Genomic DNA, 13,726 nt, shown 5'->3' with positions numbered 1-13,726 from the left:
TCCTCCAACAAAGTCAAACCTCCTAATAGTGCCAGTCCTTATGAGGGCCAATTGCATTCAAGCTATGTGGTCCACTAGAAAAGCACCCAGCATCTTAACCATTGAAGTGTCTTTTTAGGCCCCTGCCCATTCTTCTGAGTTCTGACTCAAAAAGAGTAACTTTCCACCTTCTCTTTTCTACCTCTTCTTTGGTTGATGACCAGAATCTTAAGCATGCTCACCCGACACTCTGGGCAGTCTCACCATTTTCTTGGAGACCCATCACCCACCCACACGCAGCTATTTGGCAGCTAAAGCTAGACCAGCCTGTTTTCTTGGATGTTAACTCAGTAAGTCTGGTTAGATTTCTTACCCATTTTCCTCCCCCTGGTAGCTGCTGTCTGCCCTGGTTTTTTTTTTTTTTTTTTTTCCTTTTTCTTCTTCTTCTTCTTCTTCTTCTTCTTCTTCTTCTTCTTCTTCTTCTTCTTCTTCTTCTTCTTCTTCTTCTTCTTCTTCCTTCTTTCTTCTTTCTTCTTCTTTTTCTCAAACCCTAGTAGTCCTTGATATTACTTCTGAGTCCGCTTAAGTAAAATCAGGATTCATGAGATGGTTCGGTAGATAATGACAGAAACCCAACCACCTAAATTCAGTCCCTGGAACCCAGACGGTGGAAGGAGACAACTGACTCCAGGAAGCTGTCTTCTGACCTCCACATGCATGCCCTGCCGTGTGTGCACATAAAACACCCCCAAGTAAAGAAACACAAATAAAATTTTTAGTCTTTTATTAATGAGATCAAGAGCCCACAAAGTGGAATTGTGGTTCTCCAGTCACATTATAGCTTCGTTTACAAAAGACAGTTCTTTGTGATAAGAGAAACACATAAAACAGTTCATCTATTTTTACTTAATTTTAATACTTCACTTTTTATATTTGCTTAAACTTTAAATATGGTTATAAATAATTATACCCTTTGAACAATGTAACTTTTAAAGTCACAGAAATACACACACACACACACACACACACACACACACACACACACACACACCATTATAAAGACATCTGTGATCTTCTTGAGAAGCCCACCTGCTATCCATCTCTTAAGCCTCTGTCTGGGTCTGTCTCTCTCCAAATGAGTGTACTTAAATCTAACAAGTACTATTTCTTTTTCTATATAATGAACTCACTGGCTTTGCATTCCTCTGACCCTTTCTAGAATCATTTTCTGTTCTGTTTTCAAGGATCTGACTTTACCTAGGTGCCGGTGCCTAAGTGGGGAACTCTAGCCACTGGTGGCAGTGCTCGGCTACATCTCCACACCACCCTGGATAGAGCCTTCCTTGAGAGTTTTCTTTAGAAATTTTCTGAGCTCACATATGTGTTCAGCAGGAAGAAACATGGTTGTCAGTCAATGATGCCTTCCATGAGTAAGAGAGGGGTAGTAGAGTGTGTGTCATGAAACTATTACCCCCAACATCCTGCTTCAGTGAACCAAGAGAGGTGCAGTTCCTTCATGTTTCCTTCCTCCCCCTCCCCTTCCTTTCCTGCCTTCCTGCTTGCCTTCCTTCTCTCTCTCTCTCTTTCTTTCTTTCTGTCTGTCTTTCTTTCTTTCTTCCTTTCTTCCTTCCTTCCTTCCTTCCTTCCTTCCTTCCTTCCTTCCTTCCTTCCTTCCTATTTTGTTTATTAGAAACATTATCTACCTCTGTCCAATGCCTAGTTGTGAAATGTACAGATATATATGTGTGTGTGTGTATGTGTGTGTGTGTAGAGTACAAAATGTATATGAATTTGATTTTTGGCACTGGGGTGAAGTGCTTTTCCCATGATCTGACATGACCACCAGCCATCATGGAGCAGAGATAACTTCACCAGCCCTTCATGTTCATTGCAACAAAATAAGCAGTCCTCTACAGTGACTGCTAGGTTTATGGTGACATGCAATGAGGCTAGTAACACTCCTAATAGTAAGAGAGCAGAGAGGTTACAGGTTGGGTCTCTGCCATTAACACCTCTTGCCCCATAGCTGCCATGATCATGGGAAAGGCTAGAAGGCTAAATAAATGTAGGAGTCTGTGTCGTAGCTTCCGTGAGACTGGGGTGGGACTCTGTGGTGAGGCAGCTGTTTTGAGATACCTGTGCTCCAGTAAATCACCTCTTACCCATAGCCTTAGTTTGTTGTCCCATCATTGGGAGAAAAAAAAAAAACTCAGAACAGTTTAGGGGAAAAAAAGATTATTCTAGTTCACACTTCCAAGTTATAGTTCATCCTGGTAGGAATTCAAGCTGTGGAGAGCTTAAAGCAGGTTGTCACATCACATCCACAGCCAAGGAGACTGGTGACCACGTGCATGCCAGTGTTCAGTTCCTTTCTCCATTCTTATTCCTTCCAGAATCTTCTGCCTAGGGAATGATGCTACCCATAGTGTGATGGGAGTCATTCCACCTCAGTTAATACAATCAAGATAATCCTTCACTGACATCCTCAGAGGTCCATCTTCCAAGTGGTTCCAGATTCTGTCAAGATGGCAATTAATACTAACTGTCAGGCACATGTTCTTATAAGTAAGCCATATAAATTCATTACTCACATCAGCAAGTAGGGCCTGTCTGTTGTTGATGTCCTCACTGAGGTGAATAGATTTTGTAGTCATGTCTTCCAACAAAAAGTAACAGGAGAGATAGTGTACCACTTGGCCACTTGGTGGGTGGATAGTATGAACACTTGGGGAAGGGAGTGGAGGGTGGGTAGGCTTTCTTGCCTTGAGTATCAATTGAGGCAAGGGCTGGGGTCCCAGAAAATTCACAACCACCAAAGCCACACCCCCAGCCAATGAATGTTTTGGCTTGTGAATTTGAAGAATGAATTTCACAGACGGTGGGAGGGTGAGACTTAGCAGTCTGTTGTATGTTTACAGAGGAGCAAGTAAGACAACAGAAGTTCTGAAGGGGTAAAGAAGACAGTTTTGCCAGGAGACTTGTAGGACATTATGAAGACCAAATAAAGTCCATTAAATCCATATCAAAGGGCAGTATGGTAAGCATCCCTGTAATTCCAGCACTCAAGAGCCTAAGGCAGGAGGATCTCAAGTTTGAGCCCAGATTAGACTACAAATTCTTTTCTGTGTTAAAACAAAATAAAACAAAACAAGGGCTGGAGAGATGGCTCAGTGTTTTGTAGTGTTTGCAGAGGACCCAAGTTTGATTCCAAGTACCCCCAGGTGGCTTACAACCACCTTTAATTCCCCTTCCAGGAGACCTGGCCTCAGTGGGCACATGCGCACACGCGCGTGCGCACGCGCACACACACACACACACACACACACAGAGAGAATCTTTTTTTTTTTTTTAAAGCAATCTTATGCTGGGCATTTGGGCATTGGTGTTGCACACCTTTAATCCCAGCATTTGGGAGGCAGCAGCAGGTGAGTTCTCTGTGAGTTCGAGGCCAGCCTGGTCTACAGAGCTAGTTCCAGGACAAGCTCTGAAGCAATCCAGATAAATAAATAAATAAATAAATAAATAAATAAATAAATAAATGCGGTCTTTGATGCACAATAAGGATGCAGACATCTGGGAGTGGGTTTCCCTGCCTGGGTCAGTGGTAAATTTTTGAGCAGCATCTTCTATTTGCTTATAGTGCCTTTAACTGCAAAGCTTTGTAGGATGGAAGCCATTCTGCAGGAGCCTCTTCCTCATCCTCTCCATCAATGAGCTCTTGATGTCTTATGAACACATTTTACAAGTCTAGTTGTGCTCCACTTGGTCCCCGTGTAGCAGGCATCCGGCTTGCGTGTGCTGTGTCTTGCTTGGGCACTGGTTTTTTAATTACAAAGGACATCCAGAGGAATAGTAGTCCTGCTCTCAAGTCCATTGGCTGCAATATTGACTTTTCAGTGTAATAAGCAAAACAGTATTTATTTTCCTCTCATCTTAGCTATTCATGCAACGTAACTCACTCAGCTCATCTTGCCCAAACTATTCCACCTCACCATTTTTTTTTTTTATTGTTGGGATTCTTTTCTCTTATTTTTAAACAAAGAATCCATTCCACAAGGAAGGCAGAATGCTGTCTGAGCTGCCATTCTTATTTATTTTAGAGGAAACAATGGCTTTTTTGAAGCAATAACTCACCTACCCAGAGGTCATTTTTCCAATAGTCTCAGCCACAGTGAACAGGGATCAAGAAAAAAAGGCCTCCAAGCAGCTGAAATAAACACCCCAGAGCTCATTCACAAACCTCATGTAGTTCATTTCCATCTTTTTACTGTCATTCAACAAATATCTCCCGCTTTACATACCATCTTTGTGAATCTGACAAGCTGCTTTCTTAGCTCCGAGAAGACTAGAAAGAACTTTTTGAAGATCAAGAGGCACCTAGGAATGGATGGCAACAAAGGAGACACTTTCTTTAAAAAAACGAAAGAAAACAGATAGAAGAATTTTAAAAAATATGGCAACTGAGAGTCATTTGTGTCTGACCCACCACTCCCACATCCTGCAGGCTCCTCAACTATCTTAGAAATCATGTTCCTGCCACAGCGTTGAGCTGTTAGCATTATTTCATGGTCAATGTTCTCCGCCTTCTGAGAAGAGGAAGTACTGCAGAATTCAGAAGGTACCCGGAACATGGAGGAGATATGGTGAACTAGAAAGAGGCTAAGAATACAAGAAACCTTTTTGCTCCTTGGTCTTTCCTACTTCGTGTAGGTCCCAACATCTGAGACTAATTTCTTCCCCTATAAAATGGAGGGGGAAAAAATCAAAGAGGTGATGTTCATAACATACCTGCTTGAATAACATGGGATCTGGAATCCCCTGCAGTGTCAAGGGCCATGTCTGAAGTTATAAGTGAGGCCAGAGACTCAAAGGAGGGCCATGAAGAGGAAGGGGGAGTTAAAGGGATGTGCCTGGAGGATGGAAAGGCAGAAGGGGAATTCATGGGACCAGACAGTCAGGGGAAAGTTTAAGTCAGCCGTGAGTGAGACCCCTCTCTCCCTCCACCCTCCACCTTCTGACCATAGGGAGTTCCACACCAGGCTGTAAGGATGCCTGCTTGCTCATTCATTCTGTCAGCTGTCAACAGATGGTGTACCTGCTACTCATTGGGCCTTGTGCTAATCATCGCCTGAGACGCAGTCTTCAAGCAAATGTTCTGTTCCCTGCTTTACAACACAATCTGAGAGAGTATGGAGGCTCCCCAGAGGAACACGTGTCAAACTTGGTGGTTATTAAAGTGGGCCAACGTTAATGACAAGACAGGGTAGGTGGTTAATGACAAGGGTAGGTGGTGAGCTTTTTATCCCAAGCAGAGAATTGCTCAAACCAAGAAGATATATATAGAAAGAGACTCTGGCCATGAGTGAGGGCCATTCAGCTGCTGACACTCAGTACATGACCCAAGTCCCCACGGACACTCAAGGATTGGTTCTAAACCCACATAAAAATGTTCCTCCTACTAAAAGACTACAATATCTGTTTGTCACAAACAATCTCTGTCTCTGATCTAAGACTAGACCAAGTGTTCATTAACATCAGGCTAATCCTGAGATGTCTTTAAATGATACCCTGGATTGGTGGGGGGGCATTTTTGTTAGCATTGGAGAATTCAACTGAGATCATATAGAAAAGACAAACAGAAGGAAGTGTCTTCATTCCTCGAAACTGTCTTTCCTGTTGACAGATTTAAATATTCAACAAACTACCAGAGACAAGGTAGTTTTGCGTGGCCATAAAGGGGTGGGGCTCAAAGTCCAAGTGTTGACTTCCTAGTGGCCAGCCACTGCTCTGTCCAAGCGTAGGGAAAAAGCTCATCTTACATGATCTTATGCTTTATTTTCTCTTTATTGATTTTGGCAAGTATGAGAATTATGATTTTTGGAGACTAGGGATTATCAAATGATCGATCACCTGCTTCATTTTACTGATGGAAAGCTGAAGCTCAATAGGGTTGGATGGTGTTTATGGCTTATGGACTGGACTCGGGCACTTGGGGAAGGCATGGCTGTGGCTTCTTTCTCAGAAAAGATGCTGATGAACAAACATCTGGTATAGCTTATATGATATCTGGAATAGCTTAATGTAGTCACCCAGAGTTTCATCAGCAAGTCAGCGGGGCTTCCAAAAGAGGGGGTATTGATCAGGGAATGCCACACTGTTTTATCTGCAGTGTCCGGATTAGCTCTTTTCATGGCCATCTGCATACCAGGTTCAACCTTTGTCCTCCTTCGCCTTGTGAATGCCAACTCCAAATGTACCAGGTGTGCCCAACTTCTTTCTATACCAATTTATTTTCCCAGCAAGACATGCAGTTGCTCTTCATTTAGTGAAACTCATGTGCGTGCGCATGCTTGTGTGTGTGTGTGTGTGTGTGTGTGTGTGTGTGTGTGTGTGCATGCGCCCAAGGGATTTTGCTATTCAAACAACTCTACACATAGCGTTTTCCCTTTGCATTTTTTTTCCCTCTGCGTGATGAGTACATGATTAGCCTAAGCCTGATGAGCTGAGTTTGATTCCAAAGGACCTTCATGGTGGAATGGGGAGAAGTGTTGCCTGCAAGTTGTCTGCTGCCCTCCACACAAGTGTTTTGGAACACACACATACACACACACACTAAATAAGCAAATGCAATTCTTAGAAATATAAGGGACTGAACAGATGGCTCAGAGGTAAAGAGCAGGTACTGTTCTTGTAGAACACCTGAGTTTGGTACCCACATTGGGTAGCTCATTCATCAGTTCTCCCGTTTGAGGGAATCTGATTCGTTTTCTGGTCTTAATGAACATAGCACACATGTGCATAGCAACAAAGGGACACACACACACACTAAAAAAAAAAATGAAAACTAAAATAGAAACATAAGATGAATGAAAATGCACTGAGTCACACCAGGAAACCCTAGAAAGGATATAGCCTATGTGGGCCTTAGTTTCTCTACAGAAAAAAAAAAAAAAAAAAAAAAAAAAACAGGCTCAGACCAGGAGATCTTTTTACTTTTTTTTTTTTTTTTTTTGAGTCAGGGTCTCAATGTGAAGTCCTGGTTGTACTAGAACTTGCTTTGTAGATCAGGTTGGCCTTGAACTCATAGAGATCTGTCTGTCTCTGTCTCCAGATTGCTGGGATTAAAGGCATGAGCTAAGAGATCAGAAGATCTTTAATGACCCTGCTAGTTCTAGATTGCCATGTCTCTAATCCTTGGCTGAGAATACAAGAATCTTATCTAATTTCAATTCTGAAACACACAGAGCCCGATCTCTCCAAGAGTAGCAAAATACCAGTCTCTACTTGGCTGTTAAATGAGCATCTCTAACCTAGGATGTCTAAAACAGTATTCCTAGCCACCCCACTGACAAAATTAACTGTCACTTAGTTTTTCCATCTTACTGGGATGGCTTCATCATCCACCCATGTGCTTAAGGCAGACATCTAGGGGCTATTAGATTTTCCTCTCCTTCCTCAGTACCAACTAGCTATTAGTACATCTTATTAGTTGTTTCAATAGTCTTACCATCTCATACCCATTCCCCTCATCTACACCCTCATTATCCTCTCTGGGACCACATTTAACAGCTACCTAGTCTGTCAGCTTCCAATCTTGCCCTGCTGCAAAACACCTACCATTTAACAAGGCTGTCTATTCTGCATTGGACAACCAATAGCTGGGCTCATCCCTGGGAGAAGTGAATTCTCCTTCTCCCAGTGGTCAGTAGTTGCCTGTGGTTCTTTATCTAGGGTTGGGACCCTGTGAAATGTTCCCACTTCCGCATTAACATGTCAATTGATGTTGCCATTTTCCTGGTCTTGCTTCTGCACCTATTTCTAGAAGATAATGTTTCCCAGCAGACTGCCTGGTATTCTGGCTCTTACGATCTTTCTACCAACTCTTCTGGGATGTTCCCTGAGCTGAGGATACAAGGAGCTATGATGTAGGTGTATCCATTGGGCTGGGCTTCCCACAATCCACTGGTCTCTGCATTGTGTCTATTTATGGTTTCCTGTGAAGGTCTCCATTTGCTGTAAAGAGAAACTGCTTTGATGAGGGGTGGTAGCTACACTTATGTATTAAGTATGAGGATATGATTTAGAAAGTAGTGAGAAATTACGCTGGTCTAGCAAAGTTGCAGTAGTAGATTCTTTCCTAAAGCCCATGATCTCACTAGCCCCAGGAAGTGGCCAGGTTTCCAGAACCAGGCATGATTTCCCTCCTGTTGAATGAGCAGCAAACTTCTTAAAGTTAAACATGGAAAGGAAAATCAGTTTCCTGAGTCCATAAGGAATTCCGAACCTGGGAGCCAAGGAGCCACAGTTCCCCTGGAACAGTTTGTGTCTGACAGTCTCCTAACTAATGCAAACACGAGAGCCAGGCCTGGTGGTGACGTCCATTCCTTAATTCTTCACGTCACTTTGCTCCATTCTCCTCTCTATCTAGAAAATTCAAATTTCCATTTCAGGTGGCATCCTCACAGGTCATTTCCCCCTCAACACACGTCCTTGAGGCCTAGCAGAGAAAAAAACTGCCCTTTCTTTTCCATTTAGGAGCCACACTAACAACAACAAAACCAAGTTCAGTCCTAATCACCCTAGGACAGTCATGGGAAGGAAGACAAGGCTACATCTCTGACAGGCTTTTACGATCTAGTTTTGTTATTCAGCTCTTAGGGAGATGCTAAACCCTGAGAAGGCGAGGAAGAATGCCTCCCATTCTTCAGCACAAACAGCTTCCTGGAAACAGGAAGCACAAGCCATGCCAGGGTCACTGCAGAGGAACACCAGGAAAGGACGAGCCGAGCTGTGGGGAATAACTTCTGGAATGTGAGGTGAGTGGACTTGGGAGATGAATGGGAGGGGGAGGAGGTGGGCACACCTTCCTCAACACATGAGCCACGGAACAACAGTGCTAAGCCCGCCAGTGAGAACCTTCTTGGTGACACATCCTAATATGATGGCCTGGTGATCATTTTAAAGCGGTGTTAGGACAGCCATCTAAGCAAATTCTAGCACGCTGTACCCCTCTGACCTCCTGCAAATAAACAGTAGATAGTGGTTGGGGAGATGGCTCAGTGGCTAAGCACTTACCACACAAACATGACAACCAGAGTTGGGATTCCCAGAACCTAATTAAATTGTAAATGCCTGCTGGGTGTGGTGCCTGCCTATAACCCCAGCCTCAGAAGGCAGAGGCAGGCTCCATAGAGCCAAGACTAGCCAGGCTGTTAAGCTGTGGGTTTGGTTTAGAGGCCCTGCCTCAATGAATAAGGTAGAAAAGCAATGAATGGTGATTCTTGACATCAATCAACCATGCGCCTCCACACCATACACACACGTGTGTCTCCACACAGGCAAACATGCATACACACATACCCTTTCTTGCATACACACATAAATGAAAATAGAAAAAGAAAAATATGTGTAAAGTGTATTGTGGGGGTTTTCACTCCTAACTTATCAAGAAGTGAGGAACTTCTGTTTTTTAATTTTTCTTGTCAATATTAGGACACTTGCTCTTGGGAATCTCTACTAGGAATTATGATAATAGACTCTAAGGGTTGGTAGATGGCTCAGTCAACAACATGCCTGCCGTGCAAGTGTGAGAACCGGAGTTCAGACCTCCAGTACCCATGAAACACCCATGGGTGTAGTAGTGCAAGGCTGTAGCCAGCACTAAACACAAGAGGATCCTCGTCGTTCATTAGCCAGTTACCGTAGAAGAATCCAAGACCTCCAGGTTCAGGGAGGGACCCTGTCTCAAAAAATAAGGTGGCAAGTGACTGAGGGGGACTGTCAACACCAACCTCTGACCTCCACATGCATGCCAGCCCACACACATGTACACACACCACATGCCCATGTGTACACAAACACAAGCATACATGCTCACCAATAAAAATGAACCCCTGGACACTATCTAGAGTTCTAGCTTACGTCAATGGGATGGGCCAGATGGGTGGTTCTAAAAGCTTTAATACCAACTTAATTCCTATAAAAAGGAAACACATTTCCAGTGCTCTAATACCATGTCCTCCCTCTGCGTAACAGATACTATTCTGAGGTAGATAGAGGACTCAAATCTTCTGCTTTAGACCACAGCGGGCAGGACGCATGAGTGTAAGGAGGAGGCCATTTGCAGGACCGGAAGAGAGAGGAGCTAGGGTTGCCTTCCCTACCTTCCCTATAGCGTTGTGATAGGGTGTCACTTACTCTCAGCTCTAGGAAGATCAGACGATCGGTTTCTCCAGTTTGTCTGCAAACCCCAGCTCTATGCCTTTTCCTACTAGCTGTGCTTTGTCATCAAAACTGGCCCAGCCTGAAAACCATGCTAAGTTGTTTGTCCCCGCATGCATCTGACAACTGGATTCTCATGGTTACTGGGTGAAGGTTTTCTTAGTTCTCAAAAGAATCAGCCAAAGACAAGGGAGGATCTTAGGTGGGGGTGGGGTGGCACCCTCTTCCCAACTCCGCCTGCAGGCTTGGCCACCTTTCTCCCTAAACCAGGGACTCTGGGAACAATGGGATGCAGGAGAATTCAAAATGAATAGCAGACAGCCTTTCTTTGGGACCTCTGCTCCAATTCTCTCAAACCCATCCTGTTTTCCTTTGAGAGCACAGACATTTCTCCTGGGCCTATCTATGTTCTTGGTTGTTAACATGAGTATAATTGAAAGGATTAGTAATATCTTTGCCTCTTTGTTTTGTTTTAAAAAAAAAAGATTCCATTTCTGAGTTTAACTTGCTGGGAGAATATGAAAACTCTGCATTCCAGGTTTTTATCAATGAACGTCCGTGTTTTCTCAATCTTTGAAGGAAGAGCTCTTTGCTCTTTGAAACAAGACACGTTTCACATTGCAGGTTTCTCATTGTGAAGTTCAGTGTCAAGGGAAAAGTCAATGGGTGAATTATAAGTGCTCACCACAATGGGACAGGATTTCCACACGACAGAGAGAGGAGTCTGAATGAAGCTGAGCTGAATCCCGAGCTGTCCCTTCTCTATAAATGACAGTTCCTCTGTAACTATGGAGGTCTTTCTGTTCTATTCAGTGCTGTCATCATTGCTGTTTCTTTCTTTGGCTAAACCTCTCCTGTACTGCGTCTTTAGAACCACAGGGGAGGCCAGAAATACCTAGATAGAGCATGCCCACTTCACCGGCTTCAGGAAGGAATGTGAGATGAAACTTGCCCTTGTCTTGGATTGATTCATTTAGTGTCAGTGGTCAAGGTAAGTTAGTTCAAGCTCATGTTGTGGTCCCAGGCAGCCCTGGGCTGTCTGAGATGTTCCAAAGGAGTGGGGGATGCACGTGGACCAAATGCTATGGCGAAAATAACATTGGCTGGTGGGTGTTAGTGGTATTCAAGATGGAGGTGATGGGACAAGACTCTTGCACCTGCCAAGAGAAGCTGAGTGTGACTGTTCTAAGCTGAGAGAGCATTTCTTTACACCATGGTGAGTGGCTCATGCAAATCTTTATGAGAAGTGGCTCCAAGGCGATGCTCTCTGATCAAGGTTTGGAGTCATGCTGGAGAGAGGTCAGGCCATGGTTATGGTCCTGCTGTGGATACCAACAGTGTGTCCATTGAACTGCTGTCACACTACATGCTACTCAGTTGAGCATCATATTAGTGCCTTTTCTTGTAACCATGCTTACCTGGTGAAGCTACTTAAGGAAGGAAAGGGTTAGATACACTCCACAATGGCAGAGTAAGCACTTCAGCTGGTCCAGCCACTGTCCTTGGCAGTAGGAGGCTGTTGGCTTACATATAGGAGGACCAGGAAGGAAAGAAGGGGTGGTTGCTCTCTGTTGGCTTTCTCCTTTCCCCCTTTTTATTCAGGCTGGGGCAACAGCCCACGAGACTGTGCCATGTTCAGGGTCGGCCTTTTCCCATAAGTTAACCCTCTCTGGAAATACACCCCAAGAGGTACTTACCAATGCAGTAGGGGTTTCTTCACACCTGAACATAGGCTGAGAATTGATGAGTTACTTATCCAGTCAAGTTGATAATAAAAATTAACCATCCAGGCCAAGCATGTGGTCACATGACTACAATCCTAGCACTTGGAGGCAGAGGAAGGAAGATCAGAAGTTCAAGGTTATCCTTGGCCAGCCTGGGGTACATGAAATAGTTTGCTCCTGGGAGGACCTGGATTCTGCATTTTCCCCCAACATCAAGAGAAGTGAGAAGCTGGCCTGTGGCATTTCACTTTTTAGTAGGAAGTCAATTTGCCTCCTGACATTGGGGATTCCCCAAGCACAGGAAGAGGGCACCCCATCCCCCAAAGTAACAGATGGCATTCTCACACTAGAGGAGAGGAACTCATCACAGGCCCCTGTGGGCCATAGGTACCAAGTTTTGCTTTTGGATGCTCTGCTCACAAACCATGAGGTGTTCCCTGGGATTTGGATCCTCTGAAGAGCTGACAACTTTTAACCCAGGGTTCACTTTCCCGAACTCTGGTTTCCTCCACTGAACCCTCTGTAAGGTGGCCATGTTATAGTCACACTCTCTGATGTGACAGTGACAAGGATTCTTCACCACTTTAACATCCACCAGATGCAGAGCTCTTTCTGACCCCCCACAATGTCATAATTTACATGCCCTAAGAGAAGTGAGGAAATAACACATTTAAATCCTGTGGTCTCCATGATTAGAGAAGAGGCACCCTCAGGATTTTACTGTGAACATCACAAAACCTGTACTCGGAGTGGCAAGTGGTCTAATCTATAGTGCTATCTGACAGGACAGCTCTTTCTAGTTGCTTCTCGCCAGAGGGAAAGGCTTGGAGCAGCATGGCTAGAAAAACCATCCATTTTCTATGCAATAAGGAAAGCACTGGGGGCCTAAATAATAAGGTTATCAAATATCTTACACACAAACAGCTACCTTAAAAGGACTGCCACACAAGCAATGGTTTTCTCCTGATGGTAATGTTGGCAATTTTAATGTACAATATGGCCCTTTGCAGACACAGGAAACTCAATGAATTTTCCTTGGTGGTGATAACAGCTGGAACTAACATAAATCGTCTCTTATTTTGGTAACAAAAGGCTTGTCATTTATTATTTTCGTGGAAGCCATAGAGGTATTTTAAAATAGTACACTAGAAATTCGGGTGAAGTGTTAGTCTTACTGGGTATCATCACCAATTTTGATATGCTAAAAATAAGATTATTATCGTCTACTAAAACACTGTCCCTGCATTCCACTCACCCAACTTCCTGTAATGTCAATGGCTCAAATGTCATAAATTAAACTGAGGATTAATGGTTGGTAAAACACCATTAACTGAACTGTAGACCTCATTTAGATTTCCTACCATTTCATCTCAGTGAAAGACGCCAACATCAATTTGAACTACAGGGTCTCTAACACTTTGATAGCAAAACTACATTCATTCAGACTGACTGGGATTAGATACAAGATGGCTTGGGAAGGCTGCACTATCTAGCCTTGTCTATGCCAAATGCTTGACATGCTATGCTCTGATCTCATCCTTCCCAGAAACCTAGGGGTGGGGAGACGCTGGACCTTATCCTGTGGGTGTTACAGATGATGCAGCCGGCTGTAAGATGATGCTAAACAAAGTTTGCAAGACAGCTCTTAGGGGAGGTGGGGGGGGGGACTAGATCTGGTCTAAGGTCTTTCCCTGTCTCTCAACACCTCTCCATCCCTACCCCACCCCTCTCTGTATGCAGGTGTATTCATAGGGAAGCATGTGCCTGTGGGGAGGAGAGGTCAACCTCAGGCTTCCTTGCTC

The sequence above is a fragment of the Phodopus roborovskii genome, unplaced genomic scaffold (genome assembly GCF_943737965.1).
Source record: "Phodopus roborovskii unplaced genomic scaffold, PHOROB, whole genome shotgun sequence".
Classification (NCBI taxonomy): domain Eukaryota; kingdom Metazoa; phylum Chordata; class Mammalia; order Rodentia; family Cricetidae; genus Phodopus; species Phodopus roborovskii.
The sequence above is the reverse complement of the archived record's forward strand: the minus strand, read 5'-3'. Positions refer to the sequence as shown.